General features: G+C 44.8%; 1 long non-coding RNA gene across 1 annotated transcript in view; it reads right to left on the bottom strand.

The window, feature by feature from the left end:
- Nucleotides 1-22,712, bottom strand: part of LOC147102868 (uncharacterized) — a 28,430-nt gene extending 5,718 nt beyond the window's left edge. The window contains exon 1 of the long non-coding RNA XR_015073181.1: nt 22,581-22,712. This is a non-coding gene — a long non-coding RNA (uncharacterized LOC147102868). The remainder of the gene's footprint in view (nt 1-22,580) is intronic.
- Nucleotides 22,713-25,912: the final 3,200 nt, after the last annotated feature.

Raw genomic sequence — 25,912 nt, 5'->3', positions numbered from 1 at the left:
AACGTCGGGGAACCCCACCAGGGTAAGTGAGGTATGCTGTGGGTCTGTTGTTATGTTGGTGTTTGGATGACCGCTGCAGAAGTGGTGTGAAGGATGCAATGGGACACTGGTTAGTATCAGAGGTAAGGACATGTTGTGAAAGTAATGTTTAATGTGGTTAGATGTTTCTGCAGGTGACAAGCTGTGAAGTGTTTGTGTAGCCTCATCTCATCGGGAGAAGTGAGAGATGGCTTCTGCAATCTCAGCTGCAGCTGCCATCTATTTTATCCTAAGGGTAGAGTAATTGGAGAGCCTGGGTGCATGGGCTCACCTATGTACAATGCTGTCAAACACTGACAATTCATCTGTCAAACAAGTGTGGTGCATTCGTCTTTAAGAAAACCGGCAGATGAAGCTGTTGTATCCATGTGTTAATGAAGACACGGAATACAGGAGTTGGTTTACAGATGTTTACTGGACAAAGTCTGGAGGTGAACTAAAAGATACAAAACACTATACAGGCTTATATAGCCCGAGTGGCCATTACCGGCATTACAGTACACAGGGGCTCTTAAAGGCACATACACCACAATTCCTCCCCTTTTAGACAACCAGTACATAACATTTTAAGTAATTGTTATTTAACATGTTTACAAGAACAATACTATACATATTGCTGCAGTTAATCAATTATAAGTCAGTCTCTCTGGAGGCTTCCTGACTCGGTCCGGATAACGCCTCGGTGGTGTAGTAGTTTTCGGTGGTGTAGTAGGTTCTTTTGGCAAGGTCGATTCGGCTGGAATGCCAGTGTCGGGTTCATCTGGTTCTAGCATCACTGGATCGGAGGTAGATACTATGGGTATCTCTGCTTCATCATCAGGTGTATAGAGTTGTGGTGTAGGTTGTCCCTTTTCGGATGACTCTATGATCTGGTCAGCATGGCGCCTTATTATGCTTTCTCCAATGTCCACGGTATACATCAGCGGTCCCAGTCGTGTGCAAATAGTTCCAGGCTGCCATTTCTCGGTACGGTAGTCCCGGGCCAAAACTTGTTGACCTATCTGGAAGGTTCTAGTTGGCCTTTCATTCATGCCTTGAAATTGCCGGTTCTCTACGTCCCTTCTGATGTTTGGCTTGATCAAATCCAGCCGGCATCTTAGTCTTCTATTGAAAAACATCATGGCGGGAGTCTGGTTTGTAACCATATGTGTTGAATTCCTGTATGCAAACAAGAAGTTATCTACCTTATGCTGTAGATTTATGTCTTCATTACCCATGGCCTTTATGGCCTTCTTGAAGGTCTGGACAAACCTTTCAGCCAATCCATTGGTGGCGGGATGGTATGGGCGGACGTGTAGTGCTTAACCCCATTGTTTTTTAAGAACTTCCTGAATTCTTCGGACACAAATTGTGGTCCATTATCAGAACAGATCTGTTCAGGCAGCCCATTCCTGGCAAATATGGTCCTTAATACTGTGATGGTTTTTTCCGTGGTGGTGGAGGACATCTTTATTACCTCCGGCCACTTGGAGTGTGCATCAACCGCGATTAAGAACATTGAGTCCATAAATGGACCAGCAAAGTCAATGTGTACCCTTTGCCATGGAGATGAGGGCCACTCCCATGGATGTAGAGGGGCTTGTGGTGGGGCATTTTGGACCTTCTGGCATCCTAGATAGCCCTTGGTCATTTCTTCGATGTCTCCATCGATACCTGGCCACCACGCAAACACTCTGGCTAGGTTCTTCATTTTCACTCCACCCAGATGCCCCTCGTGAAGCTCCTTTAGCACTTTATCCTGGAGTTTGGGTGGAATCACCACTCTGGATCCACACATCAAGGTTCCTCGGCACACTGACAGCTGTTCCCTTCTTTGCGAGAGTGCTGGCAACAGTGGTTCGCCATGTGCTGGCCATCCCTTCACCGTTAAATCGTAGACTCGTAAGAGAGTCGGGTCATTTCTCATTTCCTGTTCAATGGCAGAATTTGTCACTGGTAGACATTCTACTATGGTAGAGTGGAACATTTCCACTGGGTCCACTGTAGGTGCCTCTTCTACCGTTGGCAACGGTAGACGCGATAAACCGTCAGCATTTCCATGCTGTTTTGATCCTTTGTATTCTATGTCATATTGGTGTGCCCCTAGGAAAAGGGACCACCTCTGTAGCCTTTGTGCTGTCATAATGGGAACGCCCTTTTTAGGGTTAAATATGGAGGCGAGGGGTTGATGGTCAGTCAACAAGGTAAAATTTTATCCGTGTAGGTAATGGTTGAATTTCTTCACTCCCCATACCAGGCTGAGTGCTTCCCTGTCGATCTGGGCATAGTTACGCTCAGCTGAGTTCAATGAGCGTGATGCAAAAGCTATCGGCCGTTCTGAGCCATCAGGGAATCTATGTGATAATACCGCTCCTACGCCGTAAGGGGATGCATCGCACGCCAGTCTGATTGGCAGTGATGGGTTGTAATGAGCCAAAACTTCCTTGGACGTGATCAAGCCTTTGCATTTATGGAAGGCATGTTTACAGTCCTCGCTCCATTCCCAAATTACTCCCGTTTGTAGCAGTTCGTTAAGAGGGTGCAGAACAGTTGACAAGTTCGGTAAAAATTTATGGTAGTAATTTATCAATCCCAGGAACGACCTTAATTGTGAGACATTTTCAGGTGCTGGTGCTTTTATGACCGCTTCAATTTTCTCAGGGGACTTATGCAACCCTTCTTCATTAATTATGTGGCCACAATATGATATTTGTTTCTGGAAAAATTCGCACTTGGGGCGGTTTGCTCGTAGGCCCCGTTCTCTCAGCCTAGTGAGTACCTTCTCCAAATTGGCAAGGTGTTCGTTGTCGTTTTCTCCTGTTACAAGGATGTCGTCTAGGTAGCATTGAGTCCCAGGAATCCCTTGCAGGACTTGTTCCATAGCTCTTTGCCAGATAGCTGGAGCTGATGCTATTCCGAAAACCAGTCGATTGTACTGGTACAGGCCTTTGTGTGTGTTTATTGTGAGATACTTTTTAGAGGCCTCCTCAACCTCCATCTGTAGATATGCCTGTGCCAAGTCAATTTTTGTGAAACGTTTCCCTCCGGATAGTGAGGCGAAAATATCTTCCATCCTCGGAAGAGGATACTGTACCGTGTGAAGGACTGGGTTTACAGTCACCTTGAAGTCCCCACAGATGCGAATTTTTCTCTGTTCTTCAGATTTATCATTATTTAACGTTTTCTTCATGACTGGGACGATGGGTGTTGCCCACTCGCTCCAATCTATCTTGGATAACATGCCTGTGTTTTCCAAATTCTCCAGCTCTGCCTCGACTGCTGGACGAATTGCGTATGGCACCGGCCTTGCCTTAAAAAACTTGGGAATTGCCGCATCTTCCACCTTTATTGAGGCGGTGACGCCTTTCAAGGTTCCTAGTTCCTGTTGGAACACTTCTTTGGCGTTGGCCAAGATGTCTTTTAATCGTTCAGGTATGATGTCATCATCATTTTTTTTCTTACTGGTCACCGTCAGTGCCTGAATGGAGTGCCAGTCCAAACGTATCTTCCTGATCCATTCACGTCCCAACAGCGGTGGACCACCATCTTGCAGAACGTATAAATACAACTTCTGTATTTCCTTGCCGTTGTATACAACAATAAGAACATAAGAAATAGGAGCAGGAGTAGGTCAATCGGCCCCTCGAGCCTGCTCCACCATTTAATAAGATCATGGCTGATCTGATCCTAACCTCAAATCTTCTATCACTCTGCATCCACCCGAACCTATGTGATCTCCCAGGAGAGGCGAAAAACCAGATAAAAGACCCGATGGCCAATTTGGGAGAAAAAAATCTGGGAAATTCCTCTCCGACCCATCTAGGCGATCAAAATTCATCCAGGAGATCACTCTGTCCCTATATTTTCTACAGTACTTACCTTCTGTAAAGGCGATCTCCACCCCAGCCAGGAACAGGAATAAAACCATCTCCTGAAATCTAACACAGAATTAGAACACAGTAGGAGCAGAACCAGGCTACACGGCCCCTGGGCCCACTCCACTACCCACAGGGCCATGACCATTCTGAACCTAGACTCCTATCCAATTTCCTGCCCGCTCCCCGTAACCCTTAATTCCCTTTACCTCTAGGAAACTATCTATTTCTGTTTTAAATTTATTTAATGATGTAGCTTCCACAGCTTTCTGTGGCAGCAAATTCCACAAACCTACCACCCTCTGAGTGAAGAGGTTTCTCCTCATCTCAGTTTTGAAAGAGCAGCCCCTTATTTTAAGATTATGCCCCCTAGTTCTAGTTTCACCCTTCATTGGGAACATCCTCACCGCATCCACCCGATCAAGCCCCTTCACAATCTTATATGTTTCAATAAGATTGCCTCTCATTCTTCTGAACTCCAATGAGTAGAGTCCCAATCTACTCAACCTCTCCTCATATGTCCATCCCCTCATCCCCGGGATTAACCGAGTGAACCTTCTTTGTACTGACTCGAGAGCAAGTATGTCTTTTCTTAAGTATGGACACCAAAACTGTATGCAGTATTCCAGGTGCGGTCTCACCAATACCTTGTACAACTGCAGCAATACCTCCCTGTTTTTATATTCCATCCCCCTAGCAATAAAAGCCAACATTCCATTGGCCTTCTTGATCACTTGCTGCACCTGCATACTAACTTTTTGAGTTTTGTGCACCAGGACCCCCAGATCCCTTTGTACTACAGTACTTTCCAGTTTCTTGCCATTAAGATAATAACTTGCTCTATGATTTTTCCTGCCAAAGTGCATAACCTCACACTTTCCAGTATTGTATTCCACCTGCCAAAACTCTGCCCACTTACTTAGCCTGTCTATGTCCCTTTGCAGGTTTTTTATGTCCTCCTCACTCACTACTTTCCGTCCCATCTTTGTATCATCTGCAAACTTTGATATGTTACACTCGGTCCCCTCCTCCAAATCGTTAATATAGATTGTAAAGAGTTGGGGACCCAGCACTGACCCCTGCGGAACACCACTAGTTACTGGTTGCCAATCTGAGAACGAACCATTTATCCCAACTCTCTGCTTTCTGTAAGAGAGCCAATCCTCCACCCACGCCAGAATATTACCCCCAATCCCGTGATTTTTTATCTTGAGCAATAATCTTTTGTGTGGCACCTTGTCAAATGCCTTTTGGAAGTCTAAATACACTACGTCCACTGGTTCCCCTTTATCCACCCTGTATGTTACGTCCTCAAAAAACTCAAATAAATTTGTCAAACATGACTTCCTCTTCATGAAACCATGCTGAGTTCCTATTAAATTATGTTTATCCAAATGTCCTGTTACTGTCTCCTTAATAATGGACTCTAACATTTTACCAACCACAGATGTTAGGCTAACAGGTCTATAGTTTCCAGCCTTCTGCCTACTACCCTTTTTAAATAAGGGTGTTACATTAGCAGTTTTCCAATGTGCCAGGACCTTTGCTGAGTCCAGGGAGTTTTGGAAAATTATTACCAATGCATCCACAATCCCTACCGCCACTTCCCTCAAGACCCTAGGATGCAAGCCATCAGGTCCAGGGGACTTATCCGCCTTGAGTCCCATTATTTTACCGAGTACCACTTCCTTAGTGATTTTAATCGTATTTAGTTCCTCCCCCCCTAGAGCCCCCTGTTTGTCCAGTGTTGGGATATTCTTAGTGTCCTCTACTGTAAAGACTGATACAAAATAATTGTTCAGTGTTTTTGCCATCTCCATATTTCCCACCATTAATTTCCCGGTCTCATCCTCTAAGGGACCAACATTTACTTTAGCCACCCTTTTTCTTTTTATATAACTATAGAAATGTTGCTGTCTGTTTTTATATTTTTTGCTAATTTACTTTCATAATCTATCTTCCCTTTCTTAATCAATCTTTTAGTTATTTTTTGCTGTCTTTTAAAGACTTCCCAATCTTCCATCCTCCCACTAGATTTGGCTACCTTATATGACCTTGTTTTTAGTCGGATACTATCCTTAATTACTTTACTTAGCCACGGATGGCTATCTTTTCTTTTACACCCTTTTTTTCTCATGGAATATATATTTTTTGGAAGTTGTAAAATAACTCCTTAAATGTACACCACTGATCATGTACCGTCTTACCCTTTAATCTATTTTCCCAGTCCACTCTAATCAATTCCGCTCTCATACCTTCATAGTCTCCTTTATTCAAGCTCAGCACGCTTGTTTGAGATCCAACCTTCTCACCCTCTAATTGAATATGGAATTCAACCATGTTATGGTCACTCATTCCAAGGGGATCCTTTACTAGGACATTTTTAATTAATCCTGTCTCATTACACAGGACCAAATCTAAGGTTGCTTGCCCCCTGGTCGGTTCAGTTACATACTGCTCAAGAAACCCATCCCTAATACACTTAATGAACTCATCCTCAAGGCTGCTCTGCCCAATTTGATTTGTCCAGTTAATATGATAATTAAAATCCCCCATAATTATAGCTGTTCCCTTATTACAAGCCTCAACTATTTCCTGATTAATACTCCGTCCAACAGAGTTACAACTGTTCGGAGGCCTATAGACTACACCCACTAGTGTTTTTTTCCCCTTATTATTCCTTATCTCCACCCAAACTGTTTCACTATCCTGCTCCTTTGACCCAATATCATTTCTCTGTATTATAGTGATTCCTTCCTTTATTAACATAGCCACCCCACCTCCTCTCCCTTCCTGCCTGTCCTTCCTGATTGTTAAATAACCTGGTATGTTTAATTCCCGGTCGTGGTCACCCTGCAGCCATGTTTCTGTAATGGCCACAAGATCATACCCATATGTCGTTATTTGTGCCGTTAACTCATTCATTTTGTTACGAATGCTACGTGCATTCAGATAAAGAACTTTCAAATATGTTTTGTAACACTTAGTTCCTATTTTTTCCCTTTTTAGTACTTTACTTTTTACTCCATACCTTCTGTCCCTTCCTGACACGTTCTGTTTTTTAATTCCCCCACTGCTACCTAAGTCTATGACCTTCTCTGTTGTCATTTCTATTATTTGCTCTCTAGAAACCTCCCCCCCACTAATTAGTTTAAAGCCCTCTCTACAGCCCTAGTTATATGATTCACCAGGACTCTAGTCCCAGCACTGGCCAAGTGGAGTCCATCCCAACGGAACAGCTTCCTTCTGTCCCAGTACTGGTGCCAGTGTCCCAAGAAGCAAAACCCATTTCTCCCACACCAGTCTTTGAGCCACGCATTTAACTCTTTAGTTTTATTTATCCTAGCCAAATTCGCTCGTGGCTCAGGTAATAACCCAGAGATTATTACCCTTGAGGTTCTGTTTTTTAACTTGACCCCTAGCTGCTCATACTCCTTTAACAGAACCGTCTTCCTTGTCCTATCTACGTCGTTTGTACCAACATGGACCACGACAACTGGATCCTCCCCCTCCCACTCCAAGTTTCTTTCCAGCCCAGAAGAGATGTCCTTAACCTTGGCACCGTGCAGGCAACACAGCCTTCGGGACTCCCGCTCTTGACTGCAGAGAACCCTATCTATCCCCCTAATGATACTATCCCCTACCACTACAACATTTCTTTTTACTCCCTCCACTTGAATGGCCCCCTGTACCACGGTGCTGTGGCCAGGTTGCTCATCCTCCCTGCAGTCCCCGCTCCCGCCCTCACAGGGAGTAAGAACCTCGATCCTGCTCGACAAGAGCAAGGACTGCGTCTCCTTCAACACTACATCCTGGATCCCTGTACCTTCCTCACACCGTCCTGTCCCTGACCACGGACTACATCTGCAGTAATTAACTTCATAGGTGTGACCATCTCCTGAAACATAGAGTCCAGGAACTTCTCCCCCTCCCTGATGTGTCGCAGTGTCTGAAGCTCGGTCTCAAGCTCCATAACATGGAACTTGAGTTCCTCTAGCAGCAAACACTTGTCGCAGATGTAATCACCGTGAGCCTCAATGGGGTCCACCGGCTCCCACAACTCGCAACAGTAACACATCACCTGCTCCATTCTATATAATTAATTAAATTTCTTATTATTAGTTATGAAGACCCTGCCCGGATATAGATGATAATATCACACCACTATTCAATAGGACTTACCAACTTAAAGGTATAAAAGAGAAGAGAAGGAAGAAAACCAACCAACCAGCTGATCACCAACCTTCTCCTTGAATACTGTCTGTGGGGCCTGTTTGGTTGACTCATCTCGCTGCTCTGCCTCCGCAGTGCTGTCTAAGCCTGGGAGTGGGGGGAAAAACAGAGCAAAAAACACACCCTCACCTCCCACTTGCCCGAACTCTCCCACTTACCAAAACTCCAGTAGCACTCAATGCACAAAGCACTCTGTGCACAGCACTAGCCCTGCCCCTTTTATACCCGGATTCTACTTCCAGTTTAAACTGCCCAATAGTTTAATATACCCTTAAAAAATTAAACTTACTTCAAATAATTGTCTTTTTAACACACTAAAATTCACAAAATACTCTTAAATGATTTTTCTCCCACTTACCAAAACTCCAGTAGCACTCAATGAACAAAGCACTCTGTGCACAGCACTAGCCCCGCCCCTTTTATACCCGGATTCTACTTCCGGTTTAAACTGCCCAATAGTTTAATATACCCTTAAAAAATTAAACTTACTTCAAATAATTGACTTTTTAACACACTAAAATTCACAAAATACTCTTAAATGATTTTTCTCCCACTTACCAAAACTCCAGTAGCACTCAATGCACAAAACACTCCATGCACAGCACTAGCCCCGCCCCTTTTATACCCAGATTCTACTTCCGGTTAAAAAACAGGCACCTTTATTTTCCCTTTGGGGTATACTTTCTGCCCCGTATATGTTTTCAAGATAATGGATGTGTCTTTCAAAGGTATATGCGGAAATAGCCGCTCGTAATCCCGTCTACTTATGACGGTCAGAGCTGATCCTGTATCTAGCTCCATTTTAACTGGGGACCCCGCTAGCATGAGGGTAACCCAAATGGTCTGGTAATCTTCTTTGGCAATTACATTATGTAATTTGAGAGAGCTTAGTCTCTTGTTTCCGGAGTCGCTATCGCTCTTCTGGTCTTCGGAGTTACTGTCCGTCATCATTTGTACCTTTCTGTACTTTTCCTTATTGATTTTCTTTCTGTCAGTGGATTTTTTGTTTCCAGATCGGCATACACGTGTAATGTGTCCCATCTTTCCGCATTGCCTGCATGCTTTGTCCTTGAACCAGCAGTCCCTCTGGTCATGGGTGGATCTGCCGCAGCGATAACATCTCTCGAAACCCCGTGTCATTTCATGGGTGCTGAAGTCCTGTGGCTTTTGCTGTATCTCTGCAGCTCCTCTTGCTGCTGCTTCGTATGATACAGCTACACTGAAAGCCTTGTCCAGTGTCAAATCTTTCTCAGAAAGTAGCCTTTTTTGTGTGCCTTCATTTAGGAGACCACAGACGAATTTGTCTCATAGAGAATCTGCCTGTCCTGCCCCGAATTGGCAGTGTAGGGTATCAACAATCTCCTTAAAATTCTTGTCCATCGGTTTGGCTGGAGTGATTAAGTTTCGTAACAGCCTGTATGTCCTTGTGCCCATTAGATTTAGAAGTACCGATGCCTTTTTATCATCCTTTATTTCATTCGCTGTGCAATATACTTCCACTCTTTCCACATATGTGGCCCAATCCTCGACATCACTATCGAAAGTAGTAATGTTGCCAGTCTTAGGCATCGTAAAAAAAAATGGCACCTCCCGCGCTTTCCTTTCTTCCTTGCTGAAAAAAAAATGGCGCCTCCCGCGCTTTCCCGCCGCTGTTGCTGCTGACAACGCTGTTCTCCGCGGTTTTTATTTATACAAATATTTTTAATAGTCAGAGACTTGTTCCCGCCGGACTCTCTGGGACTTTTCCCGCCCTCTGCGTGGTCCGAACGCCGACTTGCTTTGCAGAGCTGGCCGTCTCCCGAGTGCTCCACCCTTGGTATTTGTTTGCCTGCGCCTTCACTGCTTGGCCCCGCTGTAGAGCCAGCCGATCGAGCCCCAGCCCGCTGCCCAGAAAGGATTATTGCAGTACCTGCCACCAGCCTGGCTAGCTGGTGAAACCACAGTTTTTTTTCGTTTTTTTTTTCTTCTTCCTTCGTCTGAGGAATCGATCTCCTTGAGGTGCTGCCGAATTGCAGCTAAGTCCGTTTCCAATTCGTCGCCACTGTTGTATCCGTGTGTTAATGAAGACACGGAATACAGGAGTTGGTTTACAGGTGTTTACTGGACAAAGTCTGGAGGTGAACTAAAAGATACAAAACACTATACAGGCTTATATAGCCCGAGTGGCCATTACCGGCATTACAGTACACAGGGGCTCTTAAAGGCACATACACCACAGAAGCATCATCAACTGACGTCATCTGACACCAGCTTTCCCTTAATTGGCCAGCAAGCCCAATCAGGGCAAAATAGCGTCTGTTCATCAGACGTCACTGGGGGTGGGACTAGAACCTGGAAGGCAGCAGTCCCGCCCCCAACTTGTCTCGGTAAGTAAAATCCAGCCCAAAGTGTCAGCCTGGATTATCTGCTCAAGTCTCTCATGTGAGGCTTTAACCCACAACCTTGTGACTCAGAGGCACGAGTGCTACCACTGAGCCAGGGCTGACAACTTATAGGCAGCTTTCTGTTTGGGAGGAAGGGAAATCTGGTGGGCCTTTCACCACTTAAAGGCAGCCTGCAATTCTTAAAGGGGAGGTGCACTTTTCAAAGATGGTCAGTGGACAGCAATTTACAAAGGCAGCAGGCAACATGATGTTAGCCAGAGCACCCCAAATCTCCTATGTTGCTGTAGAGGTTCTCGTGGAGCAAGTGAAGAATAGGAAGGAGGTCCTCTTTCCTTCAAATGGACAATGGGTGCCCTGGAAAGTTAGCCAGTAGCTTTGGAGAGAGGTAGCTGGCCAGATCAATGCCAGTAGTGTAGTTACCTGAGCCTGTCTGTAGTACAGACATGCAGGATTGGAGATGGTGAGGCTGGAGCCCACACACAGCAAGGTGCTTGGGCATTTTCCCTTCCTTTTCTCTTTTCACTTAACTCTAGCTCACACGCACAGCATGGGGCTGCCTATCGCTGCCACTCACCAACTCCTGGTTACCCTTTGCCATTATGTGGTAATCCTTGTCCCCCTGCCCTTTCTCTGGGTCCTTCAGATGACTCAGGGGCCCTGCAGCTGCACAGACAGATGAGGGACAACCTTCCCAAAGGTGCACCAACATTGGGTCTTACCCTTCCGAGCACCACCCAAGAAATCGGCACCCCGGGTGGTACAGGTAGTGTTAAAGGTGTTATGTATCATTATATATGCATGTTTATTATAAATAATTACGCTTCTGTAATACTGAATTACATGGAAAGGGTTAAATATCTATGCCAATTAAAAAATACATGTGCTTGAGAAGGAAGGAACCGATTGTAATGTGACAAGTTTACATAATCAGTTTCCATTGTGTTGTGATGCATAATTGTATTTTGTATTGTTTTGTATTGCTTAATGTAGTTGCATTTTGTGCTTAAAATAGTTGTACTACTTAAAGCTAATTCAAACTGCCAGGACAAGTGCTTGAAATCTGTGTTTGATCATTTGTCAAAGGATGAAAGAGAGAAAGACTTTCATTTATATAGCATCTTTCACAACCTCAAGACATCCCATTTACAGCAAATGAAGTACTTTTGATGTGTAGTCACTGTTGTAGTTTGGGGCCATTTTGCACAAGGCAAGACCCCACAAATGGCAATGAGATAATCTGTTTTAGTGATGTTGGTTGAGGGATAAATATTTGCCAATGCATTGGGGATAACTCCCCTGCTCTTCTTCGAATAGTCTCATGGGATCTTTTACATCCTCCTGAGAGGGCAGTCGGAACCTCGGTTTAATGTCTCATCCAAAAGACAACAGCTCCCACAGTGCAGCATTCCCTCAGTACTGCACTGATGTGTCCGCCCAGATTATGTGCTCAGGTCTCTGCAGTGGAGTTTCCCTTACGTCGTAAAACATACAAATAGCACCTTTGAACTGTCAGACACAAACTCACAGAACTGATTACCCTAATAAGATGGAAAGCTGTTCAGAAACAACCTTGGAGAGAAATCAATTAACAAAACTGTAAAAAGAGCCTTGACAAGGCTAGTAAGGGCGGGGGGATACAGGTGGAAGAAGGTTCACTTACGAATGCCTGGGTTAAACTGAGTCCCATTGTTGGAACTGTGATAACGAGATCATAAATATCCGCTCTCGTGAAGAAAACTGGTAATAAGCAAAAGGGTCTTGAGAAAACGCGTCCTAAGCAAGTGAGTTATAAAAGTCTAAGGAGAATCGGTGAAATTGCTGTCGTCAGACAAGAAGAGCCAATGACAGGCCAGGAACGCTGGGAACGGGGACTCCCAGGCGAAGGACAGAAGGACCAGGCCATCAGTCAGGCGTGAGGACCCAGATTGCACTTGGAAAGGCAGAGTGTTGAAGGTCACGCAATAATACTGTATTATGAAATGTAGAAACAATTAATAAACTAATTAGAGAAATTAAATCAAATACGCTTGGTTCCTGATTCTGGGGTCTCCGTTGATGTCCGTTGATATTGGGCGGTTTGTAAGACTGGCGTGCAATCTGATCCCATGGCTTTCCTGCCCACCGTGTTAGGTTAAAATGACCCAATTTGCTGAAAATGAAATAAGCTGGTTTGGTTACTGGCAATTAAGATAAACCTTAATAAAGTCAAGATGTAATCAGGCCAAATTGAAGTACACAGGGTTGATTCACAGGGCACGTAAGCAGGAGCAGGTGTAAGTGAAAAGTTCAGCCCAGGAAATGGCTCACTGGAATTATGTTTTTTCGTAATTCATTCTCAGGAAATGCGTGTCACTAGCAAGGCCGGCATTTATTGCCCATGAGAAGGTGAGGTGAGCTGCCTTCTTGAACCGCTCCAATCCATGTAGTGAAGGTGCATCCACAGTGCTGTTAGGGAGGGAGTCCCAGGATTTTGATGCAGTGACGATGAAGGAACTGTGATATATTTCCAAGTCAGGAGGCTGTGTGATTTGGAGGGGACCTTGAAGGTGATGATGTAAAATTCTATGGGGTCGATTCTAACCTTTGGGTGTGCCGACCGATCACTCGTATCCAAGGGTGAAGATTCAGCTGACACCAAGGTAAGTGCATGGTGGGAGTGGGGGGGGGGGTGCGGAGGGAGGAGTCGTGATTGCGGAGAATGAGGGTCCTAGGGCTGCAGCAGCCCAGATCATTTTTGCTGGGTCTGGAGGAGCACTTCTCCTCCTCTGGTGCCCCCACAAAAATAATTCCAAACTTACCTTGGCTGGGCCTCTTAAGCTCCATCGCCCAGAGAACTTGTCAGAACCTGCACAGTGCACGATCTGGACAGTTCTAATCCTGATTTACATGTTAAAAGGGGCCTACTGCCTGAGAGAGGCAGATGCTTTGGGCGCCCAGTAGTAGGACCCCTTTCAAAATGTCTCCAGTCTCTTGGTCGGTGTTACTGGCCGGTAAGGCTGCTGACCCCATTTTGAGCTAGCTCAATTAATCATTTTAAATCTGAGATCGATAGATTTTTGCTGGCCAAGGGTATAAAAGGATATGGAGCCAAGACGGGCGGATGGAGTTAGGATACAGACCATAAGAACATAAAAAATAGGAGCAGGAGTAGGCCATTTGGCCCTTCGAACCTGCTCCGCCATTCAATAAGATCATGGCTGATCTTCTACCTCATCTCCACTTCCCTGCACTATCCCCATATCCCTTGATTCCCTTAATATTCAAAAATCTATCGATCTCTGTCTTGAATATTCTCAACGACTGAGCCTCCACAGCCTTCTGTGGTAGAGAATTCCAAAGATTCACCACCCTCTGAGTGAAGAAATTTCTCCTCATCTCAGTCCTAAATGGCTGACACCTTATTCTGAGACTGTGACCCCTGCTTCTAGACACCCCAGCCAGGGGAAACATCCTCCCTGCATCTACCCTGTCAATCCCTGTAAGAATTTTGTATGTTTCAATGAGATCACCTCTCATTCTTCTAAACTCTAGAGAATGTAGGCCTAGTCTACTCAATCTCTCCTCATAGGACAATCCCCCCATCCCAGGAACCAGTCTGGTGAACCTTCATTGCACTCCCTCTATGGCAAGTATATACTTGCTTAGGTAAGATCAGCCATGATCTCATTGAATATCAGAATAGGCTCGAGGGGCTGAATGGCCTACTCCCGTTCCTATGTTGCTATGTTGAGTCCGTTACCGTCCCGTTAACACTAGGCGATAGAATCATAGGGGATTCATTTTCACTTCTATCATCAAACTGAGCACTTCATCACTTATTGTGAAGCAGAATGCCCTCTCACTATAATCCAGTTAACTGTGCCATCATCTCTCCATGCTTTCCTTCTTCGTATATCAATGTCAGTATAAATCAGGAAATAGTTGGGGCTTGTAATAAGGGAACAGCTATAATCATGGGGGATTTTAACTTTCATATTGACTGGACAAATCAAATTGGGCAGGGCAGCCTTGAGGAAGAGTTCATAGAGTGCATTAGGGACGGGTTCCTTGAGCAGTATGTTACTGAACCAACCAGGGGGCAGGCAATCTTAGATCTGGTCCTGTGTAATGAGACAGGATTCATAAAAAATGTCCTAGTAAAGGATCCCCTTGGAATGAGTGACCATAACATGGTTGAATTCCAAATTCAGTTGGAGGGTGAGAGAGTTGGATCTCAAACCAGCGTACTAAACTTAAATAAAGGAGACTATGAAGGTATGAGAGCAGAGTTGACTAAAGTGGACTGGGAAAATAGATTAAAGTGTAAGATGGTACATGAGCAGTGGTGTACATTCAAGGAGATATTTCACAACTTTCAAGAAAATATATTCCACTGAGGAAAAAGGGGCGTAAAAGAAAATCAGCCATCCGTGGCTAAGTAAAGTAATAAAGGATAGTATCCGACTGAAAACAAGGGCATATAAAGTAGCCAAATCTACTGAGAGGATAGAAGATTGGGAAGCATTTAAAAGCCAGCAAAGAATAACTAAAAGATTAATTAAGAAAGGGAAGATAGATTATGAAAGTAAACTAGCAAAAAATATAAAAACAGATAGCAAGAGTTTCTGCAGTTATATAAAAAGAAAAAGGGTGGCTAAAGTGAATGTTGGTCCCTTAGAGGACGAGACCGGGAAATTAGTGATGGGGAACATGGAGATGGCAAAAACGCTGAACAAATATTTTGTATCAGTCTTTACAGTAGAGGACACTAAAAATATCCCAACACTGGACAAACAGGGGGCTATAGGGGGGGGGAGGAGTTAAACACGATTAAAATCACTAAGGAGATGGTACTCGGTAAGATAATGGGACTTAAGGCGGATAAATCCCCTGGACCTGACGGCTTATATCCTAGGGTCTTGAGAGAAGTAGCGGTAGGGATTGTGGATGCATTAGTGGTAATTTTCCAAAACTCCCTGGATTCAGGAAAGGTTCCAGCAGATTGGAAAACCGCTAATGTAACGCCCTTATTTAAAAAGGGAAGTAGACAAAAGGCTGGAAACTATAGACCAGTTAGCCTAACATCTGTGGTTGGTAAAATGTTGGAGTCCATCATTAAGGAAGCAGTAACAGGGCATTTGGATAAGCATAATTTAATCGGACAGAGTCAATATGGTTTTATGAAGGGGAAGTCATGTTTGACAAATTTGCTCGAATTCTTTGAGGACGTAACAAACAGGGTGGATAAAGGGGAACCAGTGGATGTGGTGTATTTGGACTTCCAAAAGGCAGTTGACAAGGTGCCACACAAAAGATTACTGCACAAGATAAAAAATCACGGGATTGGGGGTAATATACTGGCATGGGTGGAAGATTGGCTATCTAACAGAAAACAGAGAGTTGGGATAAATGGTTCATTCTCAGGTTGGCAATCAGTGACTAGTGGTGTTCCGCAAGGGTCAGTGCTGGGACCCCAACTCTTTACAATCTATATTAACGATTTGGAGGAAGGGACCGAGTGCAACGTATCCAAGTTTGCTGACGATACAAAGATGGGAGGGAAAGCAGTAAGTGAGGAGGACATAAAAAACCTGCAAAAGAACATAGACAGGCTAAGTGAGTGGGCAGAAATTTGGCAGATGGAATATAATGTTGGAAAGTGTGAGGTTATGCACTTTGGCAGAAAAAATCAAAGAGCAAGTTATTATCTAAATGGAAAGAAACTGCAAAGTGCTACAGTACAAAGGGATCTGGCGGTCCTGGTGCATGAAACACAGAAGGTTAGTATGCAGGTACAGCAGGTGATCAGGAAGGCCAATGGAATCTTGGCTTTTATTGCAAGGGGGCTGGAGTATAAAAGCAGGGAAGTCTTGCTGCAGTTATACAGGGTACTGGTGAGGCCACACCTGGAATATTGCGTACAGTTTTGGTTTCCATATTTAAGAAAAGATATACTTGCTCTCGAGGCAGTTCAGAGAAGGTTCACTCGGTTGATTCCGGAGATGAGGGGGTTGACTTATGAGGAAAGGTTGAGTAGGTTGGGCCTCTACTCATTGGAATTCAGAAGAATGAGAGGCGATCTTATCGAAACATATAAGATTGTGAGGGGGCTTGATCGGGTGGATGCGGTGAGGATGTTTCCACTGATGGGTGAGACTAGAACTAGGGGGCATAATCTTAGAATAAGGGGCTGCCCTTTCAAAACTGAGATGAGGAGAAACTTCTTCACTCAGAGGGTAGTAAATCTATGGAATTTGCTACCTCAGAGAGCCGTGGAAGCTGCGACACTAAATAAATTTAAAACGGAGATAGACAGTTTCCTAGCTTATAAGGGAATTAGGGGTTACGGGGAGCGGGCAGGGAAGTGGACGTGAGTCTAGGTTCGGATCAGCCATGATCCTATTGAATGGCGGAGCAGGCCCGAGGGGCCGTATGGCCTACTCCTGCTCCTACTTCTTATGTTCTTATGTAGAACCATCCTACTCAAAGTCCCCAATTTCACTATTCCCGTAAAATTATCATCGATGTGCATGCTTGTTTAGCATGGCTGCTATGGAAACTTCTACCAGACCCCCTTCTCCCTCAGTCTAGTTTCTAGGCCATAATCTTATGATCTAGCAGTGAGTAAACCTCTAGTTTAGTGATTTTTAATGTGGTGTGTTCGTATTTCCTACTGACATGTGACAAGGCTTACACATTGGATAATGTGGCAGGGTGGGGCTTATTTTGCGATAGTGCAAATCTTCTATTTGTTTTCAACAGTTAGTTATGAGTTTGCAATCTGCATCATTCGAACTGACAGTACAGACCTTGGCTGAGACAGAAAGAAAGACTTGCATTTATATAGCGCCTTTAAAATCTCAGGACATCCCAAAGCACTTCACAACCAATGAAGCACTTCTGAAGTGTAGTCACAGTTGTGATGTAGGAAACGCGGCAGCCAATTGGCGCGCAGCAAGCTCCCACAAACAGCAATGAAATAAATGACCAGATAATCTGTTTGAGGTGTTGGGCACCAGGGCGAACTCCCCAGCTGTTCTTCGAATAATGCCGTGGGATCTTTTACATCCACCTGAGAGGTTTAATGTCTAATGAAAGACGACACCTCCGACAGCGCAGCACGCCCTCAGCACTGCACTGAATTATCAACATAAACTATGTGCTCAAATCTCTGGAGTGGTGCTTGAACCCACAATCTCCTGACTCGGCTGCCACAGCTGACACGGTCGTGTCACAGTGATCAGAGGTTTCCAAGGTAACCAAGTCAGTGATTCACGTAGTTTGTCTACACTGTAAACTTTGTACCGATGCACTTACGCCATGTTTATATTGCGGAAACATTACGGCTGAAGCTCCTGGTGCTGTGGAATCTGCCTGGTTTGTATCGTGGGGTAGATTCCCCGTCAGTACAATAATAGAAAAAACAACTAGCCTTGGTTTGCAGCATTGTTTCTGGGCACTGTCATTCTTTTGCTCCCAGTGGAGGGGTAATATCTGTACAGGACAATGAGTGAAAAACACATCACTTGTCTGTAGTTTTGGGCTAAACTGTTCCATCTCCCTTCAGCCAAAAAAAAAAATAGCTGTAGCCTGCATTCGATCTTTGGCCACTGTGGTTGCCTCCAGTGGTAGCAATTTACTCAACTTCTTTAGACCAGTCTCAAAGTCTCTAAAGGCAGCAGCAATGCTTCAGTTACCTGCCATTTTATATGGACAAAAGCAGGATGATTAATGGCAGCAGTGTTTTTGGATAAAAGCATCATTTGTTCAGTCGGCTGTGGGTCAGGATAACCCCAAGTTTGACCGAAACTAAATGCAGTACGTCTGGGGCAGTGAGTCAGTCCAATCATAGATTCCCTTGTCCAACGTACTAACATATTTACGTGCAAAAAATTAATCAATCCATTATTTCTAACTATGTCAGAATCCAAGAGCCAGCAATGGACAGATGTTTACACATAAGGTAAAGACAGCGGGAGGAGTTAAGAGAATCGGGCAAATCCCAACATAAGGAAAGATATCCAGCTTTATATAAACAGGGCTCAACTGCTACTTCCCAGCCATTCCTTTGATCTCTTGAGACCCACGTGGTGGGCCAGTGCCCTTGCTTTGGTACACAGGCCTGCAACTACATTTGATTGAATACAGGAAGCAAAAGGAAGTACCCATTTCCCTGGACTTTTGTTTCAGTAACACTCCCAGCTGCTCTTTCATTGTAATAGTAATTAACTGCAGCCAGAGTGTTCAGTAAACATCATTTAACATGTACACAAAGCAGTGTGGCAAACAACTTAAACCTGCATCAGGAAATACTCCATGAATTCTGTCAACTACTTCACATATCAAACTTCAGTTCCGGCAAGCTAATTTCATAACAGCATTCGACACATGTTACAACATTTAATGGCTCAGTTTTCTAACCATGTATTTACGTTTCGTAACTCGCACCAAGTCCCTTTCACCCATCACCCATGTGCTCGCTGACCTACATTGGCTCCCGGTCCTGCAATGCCTCGAATTTAAAATCTCATCCTCGTGTTTCAATCCCTCCATGGCCTCGACCTTCCCTCTCTCTGTAAAACGAAGTGGAGCGAGAAACTCCAGTTCCCGCTCCACTCCCACCAATTTCCGATTTTAACACCACTGATCTTGGCGGTGGTCGAGGAGCCTCACCAGACTTCAGGTGGGATCATGAATAAATGCTCATTGAGGTCCTCTGACTTCAATAGGACCCTGATGACATTTTAACCAGGGACTGAGCAGGAAAGCCACCACGTTTTTCCCGTTAGACAGAAGCAGGTCTGCAGCTGGTCTTCAGACCGACGAGGCCCTTCAGCTAAGCACAGGACCAAGAGGAGCAGCAGTGCTCCTGCAGTCCCCACAAGAAAAAATTGCGGCCTTCCCAGCACAAGACTCCCCCTTCCTACCCGCAAAACCCTCAAAACCTCTTCACTGCCACTTATCTGGAAGCTGCTGGGTGGCAATGGGCTGCCTGATTTTTCACCTGCTGGCAGCTGCTTTGCCCCCTTGTCACAGGGCAGGAAGTGGGCCGGTGGCTTTTATATGAGGCATGGGAGTTAAAATACCTCAGGCCTGAAATTTAGCCTGGTGAATCCGTTTTGTTATCGCCCTGCCCTCGCTCGCCTGAAACCCATTCTGGGTTAAAATCATCTCCGAAGTTTTGCAGTCTTTCCTCATAACTGACAGCTTTCAAACCGGGCATCAGGCTTGTGGCTATTCTCTGCACTGTCTTGAGTACTTGAATGTCTCCCTTGTGTCTTGATGACAAGAACTAATCTCAGTACTCAAACTGAGTACCCAGCACCTTGCCGTGCAAGCGCAGGAGATGCAACATCTGCCCTTTTACCTCCTCCCTTCCCACCGTCCAGGGCCCCAAACACTCCTTCCAGGTGAAACAGCGATTTACTTGTACTTCTGTCAATTTAGTATACTGTATTCGCTGCTCACGATGCGGTCTCCTCTATATTTGGGAGACCAAACGTAGATTGGGCGACCGCTTTGCGGAACACCTCCGTTCAGTCCGCCAACGTGACCCCAAGCTTCCGGTCGCCTGTCACTTTAATTCTCCGACCCACTCCCACTCTGATCTCTCCGTCCTCGGCCTCTTCCACTGTTCCAATGAAGCTCAACGTAAGCTCGAGGAACAGCACCTCATCTTTCGATTAGGCACTTTACAGCCTTCTGGACTCAACATCAAGTTCAACAATTTCAGACCAGAACCTCGGCCCCTATCTTTTTTTTCTCTCTCTCACATGGCAGCTGTTGATCATTCTGCCAGTGCCATTTACACTTCATCTAGAGTCATCTTCTGTTTCTTAACTTGTCCCATTACCATCTCCTTTGGCCTTGCACCATCATCCCTTTTGTCTCTTAACCTCTCCTGCCTTCCAGCCTATCACAGACCTTCCCTTTTGTTCTTTCCTCCCCTCCCCCCACACTTGCTTAACAACCTGTTACATCTCCAACTTTTTCCAGTTCTGAGGAAGGGTCATCCTCCTGAAACGTTAACTCTGTTTCTCTCTCTATAGATGCTGCCGGGCCTGCTGAATATTTCCAGCATTTTCTGTTTTTATTTCAGTGCTGAAAGCTGTGGTCTGACCAGAGTACAATGCAGTTTGATCACGACTTCCTCTGTCTTGAATTCCTCTGATTCGGATAAATAATTCAGCTTTCTATTGGCTCTGCTGATTGCTGCTCTCCATTGGTTGGATATCTTGTTTGTTGAGTCTGCTGATACTTCCAGGACATCATTAGCTATTTCAACACCATTCATGGGGTAGATGTGTTGCTCACCTTTTCCACTTTTACATTTGTCTGTAATAAATTTAATATGCCAGTGTTTTGCTCACTTACAACTCGGTCTGTAATTTATAAACTGCCTTCTCTGATTTGACCAATTTGCACTGAGACCAAGTCATTGATAGAAATTAGAAACAGTATCAGTCCCAACACTGATCCCTGGGGCAGCCCACTCAGTACTTCCCCACACCCCTCCGTACATTCTCTAACAAGTCCCCATTGTTTCCTACCCTTCAGGCAATTTCTTAATCCGTTCCCAAGATTTCCCCTGAATCTGCACAGCTTTTACATGCACTAATAAATAGCTTTTCACAGGAAACTTTGTCAAATGCCTTCTGTAAGTCTGGATATGTCTGATACAACATTACCAGAGTCCACTTGAGTTGTCATGTCCTTAAAGAAGTCAAGGAGGTTGGTCAGGCAGGATCTTCCCCTTCTGAATCCATGTTGCCTGTTGTTAATTAAGTTATTATTACCTAGATAGTCTTCAAGTTTACATCTGATAATGGATACCATTATTTTACATGGGATTAAAATAAGGCTAATGGGTCTTTAGTTGCCTGTGTCTGTTTGCCACCATTTTTGAATATGGGCGCCATGTTGGCCTGTTTTCAATCTACTGCCTCCTCCCTAGTATTCAGTGACTTGCTCACAATGATTGTCAGTGCCTCACCAAATGATAGCCTTAATCTCTGGAATCATAACACAATAAAATGTAGGAGAATGTGCTAACCTGCTGCAACCATTCCGGCATTCCTCCAGGATCTCAGGGTGCCAGCATTACAAATATAGTGGTGTCGAGTACATGCAATGGAGAAACGTTAATTGGTCCTTCGGCAGGCGATGATTGATGGAAGTAACAAGACAGATGGCCAGTTGCTTCTTTTTAAATGACGCTTCACATATGTTACAACAATTTATCTTAACAATGGAAAAATTCAGAGAAGCCAGCCCATTATACTGCTGTAATAGGTTTTTCTTTAAGCCATGAACAACTGTTTCATGTGTTGGCGATTTTTAGAGCCCTGCGTATTCATTCTTGTGTGCCTAAGCACATTTACTAAGTCTCAATTTATTTATGACTTATTTATGCAAATCTACCCACCATTGGCTGCAATATTGCCCATCACCTATGATTTTTTACAAAACTTTTTGTTCTATATATAAGCAGAGGAGAATGTGTTGGATGTTTAAACTCTAACAGCTGTCTTCCTGTCTTCCATATGCTAATGAAAATCACTTGCTAAACAACAAAAATTCCATTAGAAATCACACTGCCATCAATGAGCAGGAAAGCTTAACTAACCATTACTACAGTCATGACCATGGCAACAATGACAGACCCAATCATTATTCTGCTGCTTTATCTAATTGTCATGTCTACCATGACATCACTGCTTATCTCATCACCTCAATTCAATCTTAAATCTGACTCATGTGATTTCCAACTTTTAAACCTATTCTAAACCTAGAAGAAAAATTGCATTAGTTTCTTATGTTTAAAAACCTGTTGGGATTTGATATTGATCAAAAGGGAGATTGATATAATGCACTCGGACATTCTTCAATTGGGTTTGTGTGTGCCATTGGTCTTGATTTTCTAGCCTCTACATAATAATCTGTTTTGTCTGCCCCAGTCTGTTACATATGTTAACATTCCCCTCTATTTCTACCAGATTTTAAAATGTTCTTTTCGCTACACTTTTTAAAAATTTCTCATCAGGTTTTTTCCACTTCTATCCCTCTCTAACATGACTGCTGGATGACTAACCTTCCTTCAGCTGGAGGGATGGTGAGGTTCCAATTGCTTAAGTTCGCAATATCCCTGTCAGTATTGCTTCATGATCAAGCGACAGGACATCATGTTTTGCGTTGCTCCGTGATCCAGGTGCGAGATGACCAAACTCAGTCCTATTTAATAAATTTTAAAAAACCATTAAATCCTCCACGGTTCTTCCCTCATGTGGTTTTTGTTACGTCCGTGTAATAATAAGAAAAGGACTGCAGAGAACGGTACAACAGGTGTTTACTCAACGTGGTTCAAACTGCAACTGAAACAACAGATTACTACTCAGTGTTATATACAGGTGTGGTCACTGCCGGTACTACAGTATACATGAGCTGTAGAAAGTAGTTCCCCCCTTAAAGGTACATACATTACAATTCCTCCCCTTTTAGATTAACAGTACCATAACACTCATTTAACAATTAAATATCAAACGAATTACAATGAACACTTTTAACATGCAACATTAGCTGAAAATAGTCTATTTATAAATTCAGTCTTTGGGGAGGCTTCCTGATCCTTTCTGGATAATGCCTTTCCCGAGTGCCTTGCTCTTGGTGCGGAGGCGATTCTGGCCCCCTGTCGTCGGTTGGTTCATCAGCTTCCGATGCTACTGTTTCTGGGGTAGATGCTACCTGTACGTCGGGTTCATCACCAGGTACGTATGGGCGAGGCATGGGGTTGACTTCTTCCTGTGACTCTAGGATCTGGTCAGCATGGCATCTCACGATGTTCTCCCCAACGTCCACTGTGTACATTAATGGCCCCTGCCGTGTGCAAATCATTCCTGGTTGCCATTTCTCTGTTCGGTAGTCGCGGGCCAAGACTGGTTGCCCGACATTGAAGCTCCTTGTCGGCTTCTCATTGATGTGCTGGAATTGCTTACTCTCAACATCTCTTCGTACATTTGGTCTGAGCAAATCCAGATGAGATCTCAACCTTCGGTTAAAGAACATCATGGCCGGGGCCTGGTTGGTGACTGCATGTGTCGCATTTCTGTAGGCTAACAGGAAATTGTCCACCTTATGCTGCAGTGGAATGTCGTCATCGCACATGGCCTTTACTGCTTTTTTAAAGGTTTGTACGAACCTCTCAGCCAATCCATTTGTGGCTGGATGATACGGGGCGGATGTGTAATGCCTTACCCCATTCCTTTTCATAAATCTTCGAAACTCTTCGGACACAAACTGTGGTCCGTTATCAGAGCAAATCTGCTCTGGCAAGCCGTTCCTGGCAAAAATGGTCCGTAGGACTGCAATAGTTTTCTCCGTGGTGGTGGAGGACATTTTGATCACCTCAGGCCATTTCGAGTGCGCATCCACGGCTATTAAAAACATTGAGTCCATGAATGGACCAGCAAAATCAATATGTACCCGTTGCCATGGAGATGAGGGCCACTCCCATGGGTGTAGAGGGGCATGTGGTGGTGCATTTTGGACCTTCTGGCATCCTGAGCAGCTCTTTGTCAGGTCCTCGATTTGCTGATCGATCCCCGGCCACCACACATAAGCCCTAGCAAGGCTTTTCATTTTCACCCCTCCCAGATGACCTTCGTGAAGCTCATTGAGCACTCTCTCCCTTAACTTGGGTGGAATTACCACTCGGGATCCACACATCAAGGTCCCCTGGCATACTGACAGCTGTTCTCTTCTGGATGAGAATGCTGGCAACAGTGAGTCGCCATGTGCTGGCCATCCCTTCACCGTCAAATCATATACCCGAGACAGTGTCGGGTCATTTCGGGTCTCCTTCTCTATAACAGCTTTAGTTACTGGCAAGCATTCAAGTATAGTTGAATGAAATATTTCGACAGGATCCACTGCTGGTGCTTCCTCCGCAGTAGGCAGTGGCAGGCGTGATAGCCCATCAGCGTTTCCATGCTGTTTCGTGCCCTCATACTCGATTTCATATTGGTGCGCCCCTAGAAAAAGGGACCATCTTTGTAGCCGTTGCGCAGTCATCACCGGAACGCCCTTCTTTGGATTAAAGATGGAGACAAGTGGTTGGTGGTCAGTCAGCAAGGTGAACTTCTGCCCGTGCAGATAGTGATTGAACTTTTTCACTCCCCACACTAGGCTGAGGGCCTCCCTGTCAATCTGGGCGTAGTTACGCTCGGCTGAGGTTAGTGACCGAGATGCAAAGGCAAATGTAACCAAGTTATGCTAACTGGAACAAAAACCACTAAAATTTACAAGCAGACAAAATCCAGTCCAATATAGAACAGTTTATTTACAGTTAGTGACATTTCACATTAAGAGCCCAGGTCGGGAATTTGTGCGACAGCACCGCTCCAATGCCATAGGGTGATGCATCACACGCCAACCGAATTGGTAGTGCTGGGTTGAAATGAGCCAACACCTCTTTTGATGTGATCAATGCTTTGCTCTTCTGGAAAGCTCGTTTACATTCGTCACTCCACTTCCATGGTACCCCCGTTTGCAGTAGGGTGTTCAGTGGGTGTAGTACGGTAGACAAATTCGGCAAGAACTTATGGTAGTAGTTCACCAGCCCGAGGAACGACCTCAGTTGTGACACATTTTCCGGTGCTGGAGCCTTGACTACTGCCTCAATCTTTTCAGGGGAATTATGTAACCCCTCTTTATCAATAACGTGGCCACAATACGAGATCTGCTTCTGGAAAAACTCGCATTTGTGGCGATTAGCTCGGAGCCCATATTCCTTCAATCTAGTGAGCACCTGCTCCAGGTTGGCGAGGTGATCACTGTCATTTTTGCCCGTGACCAGGATGTCGTCCAAATAACACTGGGTCCCTGGAATCCCTTGCAGGACTTGTTCCATTGCCCTTTGCCAAATAGCCGGAGCTGATGCTACCCCGAACACCAGCCGGTTGTATTGGTAGAGACCTTTATGAGTGTTGATCGTGAGGTACTGTTTCGAGGCTTCTTCTACCTCCATTTGCAGGTACGCCTGGGCCAGATCAATCTTAGTGAAGCGTTTCCCTCCAGATAGCGAGGCGAAAATATCTTCAATCCGCGGAAGTGGATATTGTACAGTGTGAAGGACTGGGTTCACTGTCACCTTAAAGTCCCCACAGATGCGAACCTTCTTTGGTTCCCCAGGCGTATTACTCAATGACCTCTTCATTACAGGAACAACGGGTGTAGCCCACTCGCTCCAGTCCACTTTGGACAGTACTCCTGAATGTTCCAAACCTTCCAACTCTGCTTTGACGGCTGGGCGGATCGCATAATGTACCGGTCTGGCCTTAAAAAACTTTGGGCTTGCATTTTCCTCTATTTTGATCGTCGCTGTTATGCCTTTCAGTGTTCCGAGTCCCTGCTGGAACACTTCTTGTG

This window comes from Somniosus microcephalus, chromosome 21 (genome assembly GCF_052327205.1).
Source record: "Somniosus microcephalus isolate GS21.2 chromosome 21, FLI_Smic_1.0, whole genome shotgun sequence".
NCBI classification, from domain to species: Eukaryota; Metazoa; Chordata; class Chondrichthyes; order Squaliformes; family Somniosidae; genus Somniosus; species Somniosus microcephalus.
Note: the sequence above shows the minus strand (reverse complement) of the source record. Positions and strands in the feature narration are given on the sequence as shown.